Source organism: Gavialis gangeticus, unplaced genomic scaffold (genome assembly GCF_001723915.1).
Source record: "Gavialis gangeticus isolate Ggan-Ray unplaced genomic scaffold, GavGan_comp1, whole genome shotgun sequence".
NCBI classification, from domain to species: Eukaryota; Metazoa; Chordata; order Crocodylia; family Gavialidae; genus Gavialis; species Gavialis gangeticus.
The window spans coordinates 203,001,374-203,021,367 of record NW_017728992.1 but is presented as its reverse complement, the minus strand read 5'-3'; the positions used below and the strand labels follow the sequence as shown (position 1 = coordinate 203,021,367).

At 53.8% G+C, this 19,994-nt stretch overlaps 1 protein-coding gene across 8 annotated transcripts in view; it reads left to right on the top strand.

Annotated features, from left to right (window-relative positions):
* Positions 1–19,994, top strand: part of PTP4A3 (protein tyrosine phosphatase type IVA, member 3) — a 75,821-nt gene that overhangs the window by 19,199 nt on the left and 36,628 nt on the right. Inside the window, exon 1 of one of the 8 annotated variants that reach the window (XM_019528228.1) lies at positions 3,460–3,663. The exons of 5 other annotated variants lie outside the window; for them this stretch is intronic. The gene's annotated coding sequence lies outside the window, so the exon portion shown is untranslated. Of the gene's footprint in view, positions 1–3,459; positions 3,664–3,885; positions 4,081–19,994 lie in introns of those variants that run through there. 2 more of the 8 variants (XM_019528233.1, XM_019528227.1) reach the window with 2 other exon arrangements.

The window sequence follows — 19,994 nt, the reverse complement described above, 5'->3', positions numbered from 1 at the left end:
GTCTTTAGAAAAGGGGTAAAAAAAAAATGGTTGCCTCCATTTGCTGAAAAAAAGCAAACCCCCCCCCCCCCCCCCCGAGGCCTACTGCCAGTCATGCCATGCAAGGCTTGCACCGCAAAAATCATGCCTGATGTAGACGGGCGTTTCGTGAGAACTAAGCCAGTGTAGGGCCACACAATGAGGTGTGGAAAGACGGGACCGCAGGGATGGGCTGATGAAGGGGAATGACCAGGCTGTAGACATGCTGGGAATCCTGTGAGCCTCTGATAGTGCCATGAAATTTCAAGGGCTCCCCTGTTACTGGAGTTTGTCCCCACCTCTCTTGGCAGTAGCTCATCCCTGCTAGAGAGAAGTCTGGCTGGAGCTGTAAAACCCCCTGAAATCCATGTTTTCCCCACCCTTGCTGAAAAACTGCTGAGGGGAGTCTGCGGGTTTTAAAAGCAGGGAGAAGAATGATGGATAATTTCCTCTTCCCCAAACCACTGGGCTTTTGCAGACTAATGAATGTGTTTTGGTTGGAAGCCCCTTATTAAAATGTGGATAGCACATCTTTACTGACAGGATCTCTTTATGTCCTGGGACAAGAGTTCAAATCCAACCTAGCCTAGCCGTGCCTAAAATATTACTGTCCGGTGCCTACATGGAGCAGATAAAATGGGATGATGGCTCCTGTCTAGGTCCTAGTTGAGAAATGTCCACCAAAACTACCAGAGCAACTGTCTGGCTTTCTGATCTTCTTGTCGGGGAGCAGGGGGGAAAAGGGCCCAGGATTTGAATGGGGCTAGAGAGGAGTTGCCTGTTCCCTCTGGATAAAGTTGGTACCTTGATTGTTTAGTCCATGTGTGATATTAGAGAGTAAGCACTTCTCTGTGGCTTTGCACAACCGCACTCGCTGCCTAGTTGAGAAGAGAGAATAAAAGAAGTCTCTAGCGAGCACAAAGGTTCCCTCGTCCCCATGAATTGTCTTGGTTTTTTTTTTCTCAACCTTTTAAGAGAATTTTGTTGGGCAGGTGGAGCAATCGGAGGCTTTGGGGGTGCTGTACCCTAACCTACTCCTTTTGGGTACTTGTGTACCATGTATAGCGTAGAGGTCACCGCCCAATCCAAAGGCCACATTCCTCTAAAACAGCAGAGGCAACATGGTGCATGGATTATTTGGGCTTGACAGAAGATGAGGAGGAATTGTGGAGCATCTGCATGTAATAGCCATCTTCAATTTCATAGTTTCTAGGGTCGGAAGGGACCTGAGCAGATCATCTAGTCCAACCCCCTGCCAGGGCAGAAAAGAGTACTGGGGTCAAACGACCCCAGCAAAGTGTTCAACTAGCCTCCTCTTAAAGACCCCCAGGGTAGGAGCCAGCACCACTTCTCTTGGAAGTTGGTTCCAGATCTTGTTTGGGTGTTGGCGATCTCAGGAGGACAAAGCAAGGCTCCCAGTCCAGGACCTCTTTCTTGGAGATCCTGTAGCTCTGGGAAGGTTTGGATGGGGGCGTAGCTCCCTCTCCTCTTCCAGATCGAGGATATGGGTGCCAGGGAGGGTTATTTGGGGAAGAGAGTCTGAAAGCTCAGCTGGATTGAACCTGGGGTCCCTTCACCCGAGCCTTAGGTTGAACAGCGGCAGGCTATTACCCCGTAATAAGTAGGGTACAGAAGTACCGTGTAGAATAGATACAGTAGAAGTACCCCATAGTTGCAGAAGTACCCTGTAATAGGTAGGTATGGCCCTTCCTCCACCAGCAGCTCATCCAGGTCTCTGGGAGATATTGCCTGCAGCCCTGTAGTGTGAGGCTTCCTATCCCTTTTGGACCATTTTACTGGGCGGAGGAGTGTGGGTGTGGGGCAAAGAGCAAGGATGTCAGCAGCCCCCAAATTCCTGGCGCTGAAACACATGTGAGCTCAGCAGGTTTGTCTGCAAAATTCCCTGTGAAATCAGGGTCTAAATCAGCCTTTGGGCAAGCTGCTCTGGGCTATCATTGCCCAGTCAATTTTCCTCCAGTCCTGCCCCCTCCACTGGCTGCAGCCCCAGTGGCTTCTTGGCCAAGCTTTCGATGGCTGGTACGCGAGTGCTTGGCACCCGCGGCAAGGGATGCTGGGTAGCAGACTCAGGTTGCAAGTGGGGGAGGCGGGTGGAGTTCTTAAAATAGAAATCTTCTCTCCAGCTGCTGGCACAGAGGTCGCACGTTGGGAGCATGGAGTGCATTTCTGGGCAGCATCAAAACACTGGAGTAACTGGAGGGAAGAAGAAAATGATTCTGGGGAGCTGGGGTGGGGAGCCCAGCAGGAAGTATGCGACGGTTCCAGCTCACTGGGGCATTGCCGGTATTTCCTCATGCCTAGATGTTTGCTTTGGGTCCACCTGGAATGAGGAAACCCCTGTCCTGGCCTCACCTTCCAACTATTCCTGGACTGCCACAGGCCAGAGACAAGTAGCCTCATGGCGAGGGATGGATGGAGGGGCAGTTTCTGGCTATGGCTGATGCCAAGTGGAACGGATGGTTGGATGTGCATGGGTAAAGACCACCAGCGTTGGGTGCCAGTGGTGCACAAGGGGGGAAAAAAGGAGTGGGTGCATCATATTCAGCCACCCTCCATTCCCCTGCCTAAGCAATCGCCCATTGGCAACTGGTGTGGGGAGGGAATGGCCCTTTTCTAGAGGCTGGAGCAAATTCGCCCCTCAAGTCATAGTGAGACACCTTGACTGCAATAGTACCCTGCCACGAGGGACAAGAACAGGCCATGGCACAACCTGATGCAATCGGTGTAAAATTATAATTTATTTAGGAGCAGACGGATGAACAGCTGCATGCAGCAAGTGGCTGTGACGGCCTTGCCACTAGGGATGGGGGAGCTGGGAATAGCCTCTTAGCCTTTAGCAAGGGGTCCTGTTGGGTAGATACAAGTGACGCCAAAGCCAGCGTGACTCATACCAGTGGAATAGCCCTGCAAGGTGGGCAGATAGCGCCTGCCTAGACCAAGGGGCTGCACCTTTGCATGCATCAGCAGTGCTGACAAGGTCACGCAAAGAATCGGTGGCAGCACCAGGTCTGAGCCAGGCGGTCCTGTGTTACACCCGGTGTGAGGAGGGAAACGTGGTCAACAGAGGAGGGGGAAGCCAAGCGCTCCCGCAGCAGCATTCTGGCAGCAGGGAGGCTGCCCCCGTTCTCCCTGTTCCTGTTCGCTGGCCCCGCATTTGATGTGCAATTCATTAATCCGCTCTGATCCGGATCAGCTTCCTGCGGGGCTGGTACCTACCTTGAAATCCAAGCCACACTTGCTGGCTTCCTTGCTTCCCAGCCAGGCCCCTCTGCACACTGCTCCAGGCTTTGGCGGGGAGCCAGCGCCCAACCGGAGCGCTCAGATTTGCAAGGCAGCCAGCTTAAATGATTATATTACGATTCCCCGTGGAGTTGGCCTCTCTCTTTTTCTCTCTCCCCCCGCTCTCTGCTCCCCTCCTTCCTCCAAACTGGCATTTGACATCACTAATTGAACACAGACCTCGGAGCGCTCAGCAGCTGGGAGCATGTTGATCCATCCCCTCCTCCCCTTATCCCCCTGCCTGGATTTTGCTGGCTTTTGAGTTCACTGAATAGGGGCGAGGGGCTGCTGCTGCCGTCTGGGGAGTGAAGGTGGGGCTGGAAGCGGATCAAGCCACGATCTGAGGAGGTAACTTGCTGCCAGGGACTACAGCTGGTGTTTATAGCTTGCACGGTGTCCATTAGTTTTCTCAGAGCTCTTCTCTCCCCACCCCCTCTGTAAGATTTACTGGCCTTGCTTCGAATCCAAGTCAGGAAAACCTCTGACGTTGGCGCAACGTTCGAGAGCTCCTTGCTGCTGCTTGGGGGAAGAGAGGAGGGGATATCCCAGAAAATAAAGCCGGGCTCTCCCCGCACAGCGAGGCCTAGAGCTCGCAGGCGGGAGCCAACACTGTCCTCCTGCGCTGCTGGCCGTGTCCCCGTGTCTGCGCCGGGAAGGTGAGGGAGTGAAAGCCCGCCGGCCGCGTGGACTGATTCTTCCAAGGTGGAGGAGCTACAAAGTGGCGTGCGGGGGAGTCCGGTGCCATGCACGTGGTAACTGGGAAAAGTAAATACGTCTTGGCTTCTCTGAATTTGTGGAGAGCGGGCAGCAATGCAAGGGCAGCAGAGAGGGACATGGGGTGGCTGTGACCTCTACATAGGTGTTTTTTGGGAGTAGCTGTGACCTTTTTATGTAGGTGATTTGGGAGTAGCCTCTCTTTGCACAGTGCCTGGTCTGGGGTGTGTTGCTGGGGGCTTCTCACCTGGCAAGGGGCTGGGGCATGCGAGCAGGTTAGGTCTGCATGTGACATCCGGAGACGGCAGTGTTGGCAGGGAGGACGAGCCTGGCTTCCCCTTGTTGCAGTTGTCAGCCTGCCTTTGGCACCGGCTGGGGTGATCGGTACGGGGCATCCGAGCTTCATCAGACTGCATTGGTCAGGGTCACAAGAGCCCCTGGTGCCGGCAGCTCGGTGTGGGTTGCACGCTGGATCCTTGTCTTTTAAAGAGGCAGGAGGCAAAGTTTTTTTGGGCTGCTTCTGGCTGGCGGCTGCGCAGGGAGTGAGCTGGCCTTTCCCGACAGCAGACTGCAGGGTTACCTCTCCCTCTAGAGGAGATGGAGGCTCCCGGCTCCTTGCCGGAGAGGCTGGGCAGTTGCTAGCCTCAGCCGGCTCCCGGGAGTCCAGCCAGGCGTGCAGACAAGCCAGCAGCGAGTTATGAATCGCAGCGACACGTCCACATGTCGGGCGTCACACAAGCTGCCGTGCGCTTAGCAGAGGTTGCTGGGACTGGACTGGGGAGAGAGTTGTTTGGGGCTCAGCTCCGGTGTGGCATCCATGCCTGTTTTGGGTGAGTCTGCAAGTACCTATGTCTCAAGCTACTGTGTAAACCTTGTCAAGGTGCTGGGAGGGCTAACAGCCATGCCACACGCTGATGAGAAGCATGGTGCAAATGCATAGACGTTCACGCTGTGAGAGGCGGCTTGTGGTGCACGTAGAGCACCGTTTCTCAACCCAGGGCTTGCAAGAATGTGTGAAAGGGTGTGAATAAACTTGAAAAATGGATCAACCAACTTGAAAAATGGATTCTCCTTTAAAAGCGAGAAACGTGGGAACCTGTGGCTTTTCCCTTGCAGGCTGGCAGAGCTCCAGCCTGCAAGGGGCTGCTTGGGGACCCCTGCCCCATGCACACCCTGCTTGCCCCCCACAGTGGAGGTCTGGGGACAGAAGGCAGCGGGTCAGGAGTGAGGGGCACTGGGTCGGGACTGGCCGTGTCGATGTTTACAAATGGGTCCTGGTACAAAAAAGGTTGAGAAGCACTGGACTAGAGGACAGTGGTATGAAGAGGGTTGGTAGGCCAGACCTCCGGACCTGCGTAGTGCAGGAGAGCAGAGCGAACGTGCCTGGTCCTGGCAAGTGTGACGGGTCAGCACGGTCTCTGAGCCTCAGCGTGACCAGCACGTGCAAAGCGCGTTCGAGTCTCCTCTGAATTGGGGCTGAAGCACCATGCAAGAGGGCTGCTGTCTCTCCTGCTGCTATGCGAGGGACAGGATCACAGGGGCGGGATAACCCCTGGGGCCTGAACTCAGTGGCAGGGGGGGCTTTGAAGGCATGAAAGAAGATGCAGCTTTGCTACGGCTTCCTTCTCAGCGCCGTTTCTCCAGCACAGCCCGCCTCCTGGCTCTGGGCCAGGCCTTACCCTGTCTCTCTCTGCTTCTGCCCAGCTGCCAAAGTGCTTCAGAAACCATTTTTGTGCCACATGGAGCCTCCTGCTGGTTGATGGAGGATGCATATGATGGACTGGGGGGTGGGGTAAGAGAGCCCAGCTGGGTTGGGGGTGTCAGGCAGCTCTCTGGGGCTGTCTCTGCCACCTGCAGCATCTGTCGATGTGGTGGGAGATTTTTCGGGGCGAGCTGATTTGAGGTGCACGTGCTCCCTGCAAGACCCTGCGGGTCCGGTTACTCCCTGGGCAGCGATGGTAGGGGAAGAGGAGCACGCTGGACTTCAGAGCAGAAGAACTGGAAGCTTTGCCACTGACTGGCATATGCCGTCTTTTTAGCCGGTGGCTTGCAGGCTTCTTGGGCAGGCACTGCCTGTACATTCATGCAGCATGTAGCGCTGAGGGTGCTGCGCCTTTACAGGTGCTCTGACTCCGTCAGGTATCCGTCCCTTATGGCTGCCATCTGAGCATTGCCGTGCAGCCTCAGCGCACTGTTCAGGATGATTTTTCTCAGCTTCCCTAGTGCAGGCAGCAGACTTGCTGCAAGGCAGCGCTCGCTGTGGCACGCGAGCCCGGCTTACTTTGCTGGCCTGTAACTTTTGCACAGCAGTGGAGTCCGGGCACGTGGCCCATGTCACTGCCACCAACCAAAGGACCAGCTCTTCCGCGTGGTTGTGTTGGTAGAAGACTGACGGCGGATGGACGGTCTCAGCGGCATAGGCACGGCTGTCCCAGAGCAGAATCTCGGCCCTGCTCTTCCCTTCCCCTCCGTTCTTCTCCCTGGCAGAGCATCACTGCCCTTAATTCCCCTCCGCTTGAATGCCCGTCGTACCACTGAGCCCAGAGCTCAGCCCGTTGCCAGCTTTGGCTCCCGCTGCCTCAGTGGAGCCTGCTGACGGCTGGGCCGCGCAGACCCAGCGGATCGGTTGCCAGCTTCTCCCGTGCGCCCTGAGGCCGGGAGAGGAAAGGTGGCTGCAGGCACGAGCCTGGAAGCAGAGTTTGGCAGCACGGCGGGTCAGACGAGGCTCCTTTTGCAGCGAGTCTGTCCAGCACGATCGGCCGTGTGCCAATCCAGCACACGTAGGCTGGCCCGTGAACTGGAGCGGAGCACGCAGGGCAGGTCCATTGCCTCATCAGGAGGGAGAGCTCCCATCTGTGTTTTGCAATGCCCAAAACAGTTGGGAAACCATCCACCCAGCCAGTCAGCCCAGTATCCCTGACCCCGTTCAGCCCACGGCCTTACTAAGCAGTGATTCATAGTCGCCACGTGGTGAAGAGGGTGGAAACTACCTACAGGCTTGCGTGGCATTCCCGCAGCATCCACCTTGTGTAAGGGCTAATCTCAGCTCGTGGCTCAGCTCCCCGAGACTCGCAGAAGGCTGTGATTATTGGAGCAATCCCTCGAACCCAGATCTCGGTCCTAGGCAAGTGCCATCATGGGACTACCTTTCTCCTAAGGGAAACTATGCAACCAAATGGTTTTCCATCTCCCCATATCTCACGCTCCCTGCCAAAGCGGCTTGGTATTTCTCTGTCTAAAACCAAATGATCTCCTGAATGAAATGAAAAATTTCCCTGCCATATTCTTGGGCAAACCCCTCTAAAAACTGCCATTTCTGGAAACAAAGCAACAAAAAATCCCACCCTTGAGGGGAAAAAAAAACCCCCGAGTGCCCATCCTTCCCCTTCGTGTCTTGTGGCAACAACGCCGCCTTTCCCATCCAGCTCAGCTTTACTCTCAAGGGGCTTCTGGGAGGCAAAGGTACTTTCACGTGCCTCTTCCTTCCCTCTGATTGACGCATCTTTCCTGCCCCTACGTCCGCCCGCCGGGCAGGCGAGGGCCTTTGTGGAGAGGCCCGAGTGGGTGATAGCACGGTGCTTTTTCCGGCTGCACCTGGCACGCTCTCCTCCCCGGCGCGGCGCACAGATGTGGGGCTGTGTTGTTTCCCTTGCAGGCCTTTCATCTCTGGTTCCTGTTTCCTTCCACGCCCTTTCTCCCACAGGGAATTTCTGAACTCTTCTTTCCTCTGGCCATTCCTTCGCTGCAGTCACGGTTGTAACCAGCCCAATATCACGTAGCTTCAGATCTTCCTTTTTTTTAACCCTGCCGCACTGGTGCACCTTCCTTTCAGCCTTTCTGGCAGGGCTTGTGTCCATGCATGGAGTCAACTCTTGGAACATCCAGGCTTCACCCATCCTACTTGCTGTGGGTTGTCTGCATGCTGCCTTTGCTTTCCGCTCTCATGCCTGCCTTTGCCTTTGCTCCTTTGCAAGGTAGGCTCGACCACACTCAGGTGCCCAGCTGCCCAGCCCTCTGATGCCAGGCTCCACTGATGATATCTGGAGTCAGTGCACACACCCTGCCTTCTCAAATGTCCCAGCCAGTGTCTCGGCTGCCAATGCTCCCTCCTGCCATAGACAAATCAGTTGCCTTAAATGCTTGCTTTTTCTTGGCAACCCAAAAGCAACTTTCTTCCTCCCCTCCACCACCATGGTACCTCTTAGGAGCAAAGGACAAGCTTTCTTTAGAAGAAAAGGATCGTACTGACCTTCCTATAAACAGGGTTTGGTGATACGCCCGAACTCAAGATCAGTGTTGAGGCCTCGGGATAGAGATGCTCTCCTGCAGAGTTGGGGGGCGGGGGAGGAGGCAAAACACATCCTCCTTTATTGCAAGGAGAAGGGATGAAGAAAACAGACTAGTTTAGCACAGGAGCCAACCCGGCAGCCCTAGCAACTGGATTTCATCTTTTTTTAGAAGAATGACTCGAATTGAAGAGATTTTGTGTGTTGTTTTTTTTTTAAGTCGTGGCAACATAATTATTTTTTTTGTGGAATTAATACTCCTGCAGAAACTCCCCTCCAGGGAGCCATGCAAAGAGCTTTAGCAAATGAAATGGTTCTCTTTTTTTTGCTTTTTTTTTTTCATAATTGCCTTGGAAAGTAAAGTAAAGCAAAGTAAGCTGCTGGCCAGACTGCTCAAGATGTTCCCTTCTGTGATTTTTGCTTTTCAGGCCCCTCCGACAGTAGTTCCCATAGCACTGCAGTGACAAGTGAGAATTTTGCTCAATCTAGGGGAAGCGAAGGGAAGATGCTCTTTCCCCTACTCAGGTCTCCGAAGGGGGCTGGCATCCGTAGGGAGGTCTGGGAGCGGTGGTATGTGCTGCACTGTCCTCAGGTTGGGGACACAGTAGCATGACCAGCTGCAGGAAGGCAGGGAAGCCTCTTGTCACACCATAACAGTGAGAAAAAGCAATAGATCCACCAGTTCCCAGATAATCTCTGGTAACCAGGGCAACTTGGAGAAATGGGAGCTTTCAGATGGAAATGAGACCCTTTAAGATGGTTTCCAGAGAGGGCGCGGGGTGAGAACCTGGCTCGCGTAGGTCTCGATTCCCTTTGCAAGACAGAAGCTCAAGCCCTCGTCCTAAAAGGGCAGCGCTTTGTATCGAGGGAGCAGGGCTTATCAGAGCATACCGCACATGCCTGTGGGATCAGACAAAGCCGTGGCTGTGGAGTGGGTCTCTTATGTGCCGGCGTCAGTCAGCCTGCCCTGGTGCTTTGCATTCGCTGCCTGTCTTGGCCTTTCCAGCGGTGTGCAGGATGGTGATGTCCCGGGGAAGCATCCCAGCTCGTTGGTAGCGAGCTGCGAGTGCATTTCCCCTGCTTCCCCGGGCCGTGCAGGGGACGGGCGTGAGAAAGGCAGACATGCTTGTTTGAAGCGGCTACAGGCTGGCAGGCTGACACCTGGCTGGCGTGCCACCCAGCAAACATCGCTGCTATTCCTAAGCAAGTGGGTTGTGCTCCTTGCCACGTGGTTAGCAGGGCCTTGGTGCCTGCCCTGCCAGATGGGCTCCCGTGAACTGTCCCCACGTGGCGTGAACACCCTGTACCTACAACTCCACAAATAGTCTTCCCTGGAAGACGTGCCTGGAAGTCCTGAGCTGGGCTGGAGCTGTGCCCTGGGGGCTGCCTGCCACTAATCCTCCCTGCTGATGGAGACATTTGTGCGAGCAGAGCAGGGCTGCCTCCTCCAAGAGCCAGGCTTGAACTCCCTGGCCCACACTTGGGGCTCTGCAGGAGACCAGTGCCCCCCTCAGTCTTCCCTGTGGTGCCTGCTGCTGGGTGGGGGCCTCCAGCCGCATGGGGGCAGCTGGGAGGGGAGCTGTCTTCTTCCTGTGGAAGGAAGAGGGTGGGCGCAGCTTGTTCCAGGGCGGTGAGGCTCCCAGAAAGATGCCAATGGGCTTGTCCCCTTAGGTGGAGGAGTCTGGTGGGGCTGATCCTTTGCAAATATGGTTCAGGGTTGTGCTGTACTGCATGTGCAGACTCCTAGACAAGGGCTTAACATGGTGTAGGGGAGAGGCAGTGGGGATCATGCTCGCAGGGATCCAGGCTCAGGCTGGAGGGTAATTCGGAGCACGCTGTTTAAGGACAAAATGAAACGCGTCTAAAGATCAGGAATGGCCGAGGGGCCCCGCAGCTTCCACGACCAATGGCACAAGCCTGCAAACAGCTGGCGGGCAGCCGCCCAGCTGTCGTTTGTCAGCATAAGCTGTCATCGCTCTTCGGAGTAGAGAGCACGTTGACGGCTCCTCGCCTGTGTCTTATAAGTGATCAGGGAACTCAGAGCAAGGTAACTGGGCCTGGAGCATCTCTCCGGGCGAAATAGTCAACGCCGATTTTATTTTTTACAGGGAACTGGAAACCTGATAACCTGGCTGCCTTCGGGCCACCCAGCAAAGAGCAGAGCTGAGGCAAGCCCAGCTTCATTTCAAGTAACAGACCTTAACCAACTTGTTTCCTGAGCTGAGCAAAGGGTTAAACAAGTTTTACTTAGTCCCGCTTACCACTCTCTCTGTATCCTACAATTACGGCCAGCTGAGGTTTCAGCAGAAGATGCTTATGGCACAGTGTAATTGCAGTGGGGACGCTAAGGGTTTCTTTCAGGGAGGATTTTTTTTTTTTATTAAAGGGGGAGGGAAAAAAAAAAGGCTTCAAACAATTCATCCCTTGAAAATGAATGCCTCTGCCTATGCAAATTAAAAGGCAAAATTCCAGTGCGGAAGACGGGTCTTAGCAGGCTGAAGTCATCGTCCCGCACAACGTGTTAAATACGGCCCCGGCCGGCAGCAGGGAGGCAGAGCAAGGGCTCTGGGGGCGGCCTGCCTTGCTGCGGACTGCAAAGCTGGCTGGGTTTGAGAGGCACCGGAGCCCTGGGGGTGAGTGGGGCACGGGTTCGATCCTGACCGAGTGTTCAGCGGGCCTGTGCTCATCGCCTGCTGTCTCTTTCCTTCTGGTGTCTTCCTGCTCTTCTTGCCTCTGGACCCTTCTGCCTTGCTCTGACTCCCTGGTAGAGGTTTATCGTAGTTTTTAAGGCTAGTCGTAGCCCTGGGTTGAGTCGGATGCAGCCCGCCCTGCTGCGTCTCCGCTGATGGATGTCTGCTCCCGCAGCTTGCCTTAGCTCCGGGTGCTGCCTGGCTCTGATTGGAGCTGTGCCCCTTCCCCTCGCACTGCAGACCTAAGCTCTGTATCAAAGCAATAGCTGGAGGCTGCCAAGCCTCACTGAAGAGTCTTTGCCGGGGGTTAAGGGATGAGCCAGAGCAAGGTGCCTCACAGTTGGTGACAGCTTGGGTTCACCTGGAGTCTGCCTGCGTGCAGATGCACGTGAGCATCCCCTGCACGCATGCTGTGGGCAAATGGGTATTTGTGGCAGGCGGAAACAAAGCCCTGTTTTGTTCTGCATTAGCCATTCTCTTTAAAATGAACCTGAGCTCAGTGCTGATCGCAGACTGCGTGGCAAAGGGACTTGAAGCTGGAGCCCCTCCCCGGCCCTGTCCGGCCGCACGCTTTGGCCTGCCAGCATCCGGAGCTGCCCAGGGCTGGTTGTGTTCAACTCCAGCCGGCGAGTGTGTGGCATTGGTCCTGAGGGGGACCCAGGGGTGTTTCGTGGCTTGCTCCTTTTGTTTGTGACCTAGCTAAATGCAAGGATAATCCCGTCATTAAAAATAGCACTTTCCCTTCCCACAGACACAACCCTGTGTAGGGGCTAAAGCGATTGCTTCCTTACCCAGAGATGAAAGGCTAGGATGTATACGGCATTGGCCAGGGTTATAGCCTAGGTTTTAGGTGTACACTGCCCTCTTCTGGCTGCAATACAAATTTCTCAGCCACGTCAGAGACCCTCAACTGCTGGAAGCTAACGGAGATTCTCCTTTTAGCTCGGACGTTTAGATTGAAGCCTGTTGGCCAGCTGCTGCCATGAAGGTCCAGATGCCTTTTGTTGTACGGGGTATCAACAGCCATGAATTGAGCTCTGCCTTCCCTAAGACAAAGGGTATGTTTCCAGCCCACGATAAGCTAAGCTAACCAGCCTTAAATTGCACTTACTTTAAAAAGCATCTCTTTTCCCCAGCGAAGACAAAGCCTGAAGTACTCATTACAGCTCTAGGTAATGAATGCCATGAGCACAGACAGGGCCCTTTGAAGCTATTATCATCCTTGTACGCAAATCCTTTATTTTGGATCTTCCTGAAATTGTACGTTCTTTTTGGATCCAACAGTAGGGGCTATTATAGGAACAAGTTTGCTCCCTGGAGGTCGAAAGGACACTTGTCTGCATGGGCTCCTTGAGCCTTTGTACATGCCATGGTTTTTGCCCTTTCTTGCGTTGCATATGACCGTTTGCATGAGTGGGATTTCCGGATGCTCTAAAAGTCCTGGTGCATTAAAGTAAAACTCCTCGGATGTAGTTTAGTTTGGCTCACCATGAATTGAAGTGTTACGTCCATGGATTTGTTGTGTGCAAACACAAATAGCTTCCATTTTCGATTTGCTTCCACTTCTTTGCTGGCTTCCTTTTCCCACAGTTGCGTGGCAGGGCACAGGCATGGAGTTGGGCCCTGGGCTGGGTGGGGGCAGCGCTGGACCATCCTGCTCTCCTAGGGCATTGGCCAGGCACCAGGCTTAATTCGTTCGAAAACCTAGCACATGCAAACACTGATGTGACGCTCCAGAATAAACCAGTTTAAATTTTATAAACTTATTTAATGCAATGAGGATTAAACCCCATGGCGTGTACAGGCATCCCTTATGTCAGGATGACTTACTGTTGTTACTGTTACTGTGATGTGTTGTATCCAGGAGTTTCCAGGCAGCTACAGAGGGGAGTGGAAGTATTGTACCCATGGGGAAACTGAGGCTCAGAAACAATTTAACAATAAAGCAGCATTTCAGCTCCTGAAAGTCTTAGCCAGACCATGGCTAATTTCAGCTGAGATGAGATTCCTGTTTCCCAGCGCTGTGATCAGGAGAAATTCTCTGATATGGCTCACTTCTGTTAGCTACTGTAGTGTCGATTGCTGAGAAGGTTGAACTATAAAGCAGAGGGGTTAGGAAAAATGGCTTATACTAACTGCTCTCCCACATCAGGGCAGGGCTTAGTGGCTTTGTCTGAGGTCAGGGCTCCATTGCGCTAGATGGTGTGTATACAGATAATGAGCTGCAGATGGCCTGTGCACCCAAAGAATAGTGGTGCAGAGAGGGAGGACGTGGCTTGATCTGGGGCTAGACCCCCTGTCTGTGGCCAGTCCCTTTCTCTGGTAGCCCCTGCTTAGTCCTCTCAGTTTGCATTCCCTCATCAGGGCCTCACTTGACCGAAGCATAGCTTGGGTTGAGGCAGCACAGGAGTCTGAAGGCCAAAGAGTGCCTGGAGCAGCGTGTGCTGGGGAAGAGGCATCCTCATCCAAAAGGTGATTTACTGTGTGTTCCCGAGCAGCATCCAGATCCCCAGTGGCTCTCAAGTCAGGAGGATACTTATTTGCTTGACAGGTTATTAAAACGGAAAACTCCATTTCTTGGTGTTCTGCCATGCTTCATATGGTAATCGGCCTCCCAGCCTGTATCGCTGGGACGATTTGCAATTGAAAACCCATTAAGAATCGCTGGACTCGGGCTGAATTGCCAGTGAGGGGACTTGCCAAAAATATTTAAAACTCTGCAAATGAAAATGAGACCTGGTGGGAAATAAGAGATCTTGAGGTCTCCTGAAGCTGATGTGACCTGTGTCTTAGACGTGCTGCTTTGGGGGCTTGGTAGCACCTGTCCTGGGAACGTCTAGGACGCTGGGATAGCATTGGCCATGCCTTGAGAGGGAGCGATGCCTGTTCCTCTCTGAGTGCCTTGCAAGCTCCGGCATCGGCTGAAACCTCTTCTCGCCTGTAAAAGCCACACGGTATCTTCCCTGGTGAGTGCTTTTTTTTAATTAAAAGCGACATTTCTCTGAGCTCCCATTGGCAGCAGCTGCTCCAGCAGAGGCAACGTTTATGGCACACAGTCAATCTTGGCAGCCCCGGGTTGGAGCCTTACGAGTCATTACTCGGGCAATACGTCACAGAAATCAGCCCTTCTCCTTGCTGAGATGCATAGGCGCTAACTCGGGCATGATGATTGCTCTGTCCCACCAGCCACCCTGGAAATGAGCTCCCTTGTCCCCCTGCTTCGTGCTATGCTAGTGAGAATCCCCCTTCCACTCCTTTGCACGTATTTTTTCTTTTTAACTTCCAAGTCTTGGAGAGGGGTCCGAGCTGCCTGCAGGGAGCTGTGCTGCTGGCTCCTAATAACAGGCCTGGGCGTGTGACAGGATGTGTCATTTTTAGCTCCTGCCGGGATGGTTCCCTTCCACGGGATGCTGAGGTTGTCACATAGCCGGGGGGCAGGTGCTGCTGTGTGCCAAGCACCAGCTAAGGGCAAATGGCAGAGGACCAGGGGGAGCAGGGATGGAGGCGCGGATGAAGAAAGGAGCAGGCAGGTGACAGCCGGGTGACCTCTGAAGTGCTGTGAACAAGGACGTCATTCAGTCTTGCCTGGACTCTGACTGCCCTTCTGCAAGCGAGGCCAGATCCTGAGCACTGCACCATTTGAGACGCAGAGGCTGGTTTAACATGGCAGGCATAAATTGCAGCCCAATCCGTGTTAAGAAGGGGAAGGTGTTTAGTCAGGTTCATTTGTTCTAGTAGTGCATATTGCCTCCTGCTCTGTGTCCAGGCAGCTGCAGGTGTGTTTTGGAGTTGGCACAAATGCCAATGTGCCCAGAAACCATCCATCAGGGCTGCACATGTACCTTGTGGCTGCTTGTGCATATATAACAAGAAGGTTAAAGGTGGGAGGTCGCAACTTTCCTTTGGTTCTCTCTTACCGCCCGTGGGACAGCATCCGGCACGTGTCTGGGCTCCGAGCTACAGCAAATGTCTTTGAAATTTTTCAAAGCCAAATCTTGTACCGCTCTCAAGAACTAACCTGGACCAAACTCTGCTGGCCACAACCTCTTATCCCGGCTCCTTTCATCTGCAGCCTTCAAGCACTCTTCTTCTTGCAATGGCCATGCCATCCAGAAGGATGAGCATGACGGGATGGTCCTCCTGCCTGGAGAAATCTGTTTCAATAACAGATGTGGGTCTGTGCTCAAGCTCGCAGGTTCCAGTTCACAAGGCTCAAAGTGTATCTTGTAAAATAGTCCAGGAAAACCTTCAGACCTCGAGGAGAGAGGGTCCAAACCCTGTCAAGGCAGCAGCATCCAGCTCCCCAGCGAGCAGACGGGTGATCCCAGTAGCAAGTGCAACAAAAATGGAGCCAGACACGGGGCATCCCCATGAAAATGCAGGCTCCAAAGTTAAGGACTTGCTTTTGGAGGGGCTCAGCTATTCAAGTGGCTGTAAACAGCACATCACAAGGCCGGGTGCACTCATGGCAGTGTTGGAGGGGATAACACTGTGTTGCCACCAACTTCCTAGAGAGCCTCTCCCTCCAAACATCAAGACACATCTTACACCCAGGGACTCATGCAGCCTCATGGAGAATAGGGGCTTCCCTTCCCAATACCCAGGCTGCTATGAGATGAGTCCCTATAATCCTTTCCTCCACCATGAGGGGTAGGGATGGATCTAAAACAGCAAGAGAAGTGATGGAGAGTTGCAGACTCCACTGCAACTTTGGGCCCAGAGGAAAGCAGGAGGCAATGCCTGGCACATGGTCAGCTCCAGCGACCACGCCAGCCACCTTCTGCCCTATGGGGAGATCTTCTGCATCAGGGCAGCAATAGGCTCCCGATGCCAGCTCCTGTGTAGTGGCTGAGCCTGTCAGCAGCACACCCCGCCCCCGACCACGACCTTCTCACCAGCCCCACCTTACTGTTGAGAGCCAGGTCACTCCTGGATACTGAGCTCGGCAGGGAGTTGGTTAAGACAACATTTCCAATGGAGAAAGCACCTGCCTTTACTGTGGTCTGCATTAGTCCATCAACCATGTAGTAGATGCTGAGAAAAAGTTATGAGTGACATGAAAGCTCAAGCAGCAACACGTTGTGAAAGGCTCTTGCTTCCTCATACAACCTAGGTGCAATTTTCTTTGTGTTGGGGACAAAAGAGACTTGGTAACGATGGAAAGGATTTTAAAAACATTGGCACTGACTGTACCCCGAGTTTTCCTATATTGCATTCTTGGGACACCAGGTTTAGCATCGTGCTTCCAACCAGGTTGCCTTCAGAGGCATGTTCAAGTCTTCACAGCCCTTCACCCATCTTGAAGTATGTGCTCAGTGGTTTAGCAGGTGCATAATTAAATGAAAAGGCACCCTTTGTGGTTTGACATTACATTTCCCCTGGTGCTTAGGTTAGCCTGGAGTCTTGTCCTGACATCACATGTGTGATGTGCTTGGAGGTTTTCAAGAGCAGGTTAGACCGACACTAGGCTAGGAAGGTTGAGTCGGGGATGCTCCTGCCTTGAGCAGGAGGCTGGACTAGATGGCTTTGTGAGGTCCCTTCCAGCCCTCCTTGCTGTGATCCTCGGTGATTGCTGGTCTTCTCCCCAGAGGTGGCTGCATTTCCCTTGTGCTGTCTCTCTCTCCATCTGTGTTTGGTGAGCTGCTCCAGAGTCATTCAGGACACAAGGCAGCAAATGTAAATGAATGGCATTCTCCTGCCATTCACCTTGGCAAGCCCTGTGGTTTTTAAACTTCCTGCAAGGGACTATGCAGGGGTGGGGAAGCAACGGCAGGAAAGGAAATGCTAACACATGCCTAATGTTGCTGCTGCTATTGTGTGCAGGGTGGTGTGTAACAAGCAGGCCTCAGAATGAACTTCTGCCTCCTGCTTTTTCCTGCGGGCTCTTTTTCAACCTCCCTTTCCTGTGAAAACTCCCCGGAAAAGTTCAGAGGCTCAAACAGACCCTGCTTCCCCCATTGGATTCAGGCAGGTTTCATTTATCTCTAAGCCCAAAGCGAGCCCATGAGCCTGGCACTTCTTGCGCTGCATGGTAGTATCCCAGGCTAGCGACTGCCCTGGCAAGAAACAAGGCAGCCAAATCAAAACCAGGCATTTTCAAGTTGGCACCTGCTTCCGAGCATGTGAGCTTTTGCCCGTTTCCCTCATGTTTCGCGTCTACTGTAGGGATCATGGTCTCCCGGGAGGTGAGCACGCCGATGCCTGCGCAGTGCCTGGAAAACGCGCAGCTCGTGTCGTGGTGGAGCAAGAGGCAGGGAGGGCACCCGGGGTGGGCGCGAGGAGGCACCGCACCCAGCCTCGGCTTTCCCTGCGGTCTGGGTGACGGCGTACAGCAAACCAGTGCACAGACACGATATGCAGGATGGTGGCTTACAAAGTTGAGTTACCAGCTGTGGCCCATCTCAAGACTGCTCTTGTCCAGGTCCTCGGTCTCAAGGATGCAGCAGGATCGGGAGAAGGAAGGATTCCCCAGAGGAGAGCGGGGTGGCCGGGTGGCTTTTGCCAACCTGTAGGAATACAGGTACACCCCTGGGCTATGTCGGGGGCTCCCGGGTGAAGGGGGGAGTGCAGAGTGAGGGAGATGAGAGAACTAAATCCCAGAAAGCAGCCGGAGACTTGGACTGCCACCCTGCAAGCCAGCTGGAGGTCATGCAAGGACACGGCTTAGCAGCAGCTCCTCAGCATTGCCTGACGCAAGTGCATCTCGGGGGGGGGGAGCACCATACGGTGCCAAAGCCTTTACTCCTGCACTTGTGTGACAGCCGTGTGCAGAGGCTGCCAGGGAGACCGGAGCCCTGTCATGCCAGGCACTAACAAACAGTCTCTGCCCCAGGGGATTTGCATTCAGTCTCAGTGGGCAGGACAGGGCATGCATCTGTGTGTGTGTCGTGGCAGAAGCAAATCGGAGGATGAATATTCCCGTTACACAGGTGGTAGCTGAGGTCACGCAGAGCCAAAGTCCTTTTTTCTTTTGCATCATTTTAAATGCAAGCCTTTGATGTTCATAGTTGGTTTACAAAGCTGTTGGGCTACTGTGTGGATGGTCACGGTACACCAAAGCTCAGCATCCTCTAAGGCCTAAAATGAAGCCCCTGGACATGCAGCTTTTCAAGGATTCCCAAGGAGACTGAAAGACCCCAGGCGCCCAACGTGAGGACGCTGCGATTCTTACTCTCCACGTGGTGACCCCTTAACACTGCTGACCAAAAAAAGGACGTGTAGTCAGGGAAGGGAGAAGGAGTCCAGAAGTTACTCAGGGCAAGTAGCCGTCTTTCAGGAATGGGAAATCCAATCCAAGGGAGATCGCTAGAAGCAGATGACAGCCATGGATCCAGCATTAGGATGCAAATTTAAATGGTGGAAGAGCACATCTCTGAAAGCATAAAAAGTAAAGGAAATCCTCTAGTCAGAGGCTAGAAGCCCATGAGAAATCTCGGGGGCATTGAAGAGCCATTAAAGCTGATGAGGACATCACCAAGAAACTAAGCAACCGTCTGCCTTGGTCATCACCTGAGTGCTGAAGAAATGAGCTGAGTTTTGGGGCTGGTGTTACAGGTGTTGGAAAAGGCAAGACGAGGTCTTCTATCAGTCTGTAGTTGGCACAGTTAGACAAGCTCTTTGAATACAAGATGTTCTTCATCAGGTCTCTGCTTCATTGGCCCTACAGCATTGATATCCCCCTAAGAAATCCTTGCCTCTCGCATAATTTCTGGCCCATCACGGCTACAGCATCACTCTTGCGCTACGGGAACAGATGGGCTCCGTTTTCAAATCGGTTACCAGTAAATTGACTGGAATAATCGTAGCAGCGCTGATTTGAGCGGGTCATTAGCTCCTCCAGGAGAGCTGAACTGATGAGATCCAGAGTGTGAGCTCCTGGGCAGAATCTGCCCCTGCTCTTCGAAGGGCTTCAGCTCTCTTTTGAAAGCAAGCAAACCTGTTTGCTGGAGAAAATGTCATTCAAGTGAAAAGAGGGATGTAGAGGGCAGGGTGGGGTAGCCCCTAAACGAAGCAGTTTGGACAGGTATGAGCTGCTGTAGGTCACAACCTGTGTCGACCTGCCGAAAAAGCTGACCCGGTTGCTCCCAGGTGCCGTGCTGCCCTGCCTTTTGGCTTTCAGGAGTGAATGAATACACCTTGCAGGAGGAGGAGCTGACACTTGCTCACACTCAAAGGCTGCATGTAGACGTGCTGCCGGCCCCAAACCACACCCGATCTTGCTCATGGGGTTGAGGGTGCAATGAAGGTGCAGCAAGCACTAGCCACCTGAGTAGGTCCCTGGAATGGACTTGTGTAACCAGGCTGAAGCCCGGACGGCACCTTCACGGCGCTGTCCTCTATGGGAGCAAAGGGTGTGCTAGCTCAGGCGGGCGGGGCACCTTTCACCACCAGCAGATATAGCCTGAGGCTCTGAGAGATGCCTTCCCAGGAAGGGGATGCCCTCCTTAGCAGCCTGGCAGTGAAGAGGGCTAGTCGTGGTAGCTGGGCACGGAGGAGTCCCTGTTTCTGCTTCTGGCAGTTCTCGCTGACAAGCTAGCTTCGATCGAGGCTGTAGGCCAGATGCGTCTCAGCTCAGAGCTGAATAGGTATCCTGACACTTTGCAGATCCCTAGCAGACCTCACGGGCGGCCACAGACACCGGGCATCCGGAGAATTGGTCGTCTCATGGCTGAGACACCTAGGTTGGGAGCCCAATTTGCAGACACGGGCCCTGAACCTCCCTCCCGGGGTGCCCTACGTCTCTCTTTACCTGCCCCTCCAAGGCCCTGAGTCGCAGCGAGTCTCCATCCTTAGCGGGATGAAGCTGGGCAAACCACCTGCTTCAGCCGCAGGCGAGATGCTCGCGAGGAGCAGCGCCCCTGGTTTCTATAATGACTGGCAAGTCTCAGCGCAGGGCTTTATATTGCAGTGGGTTGCATAAAAAGCTTTTCAGAGTAGTTTGCAAAGCCCAAGGATAAGTGCTGGGAGGGTGGTGACACCCAGGGAAATG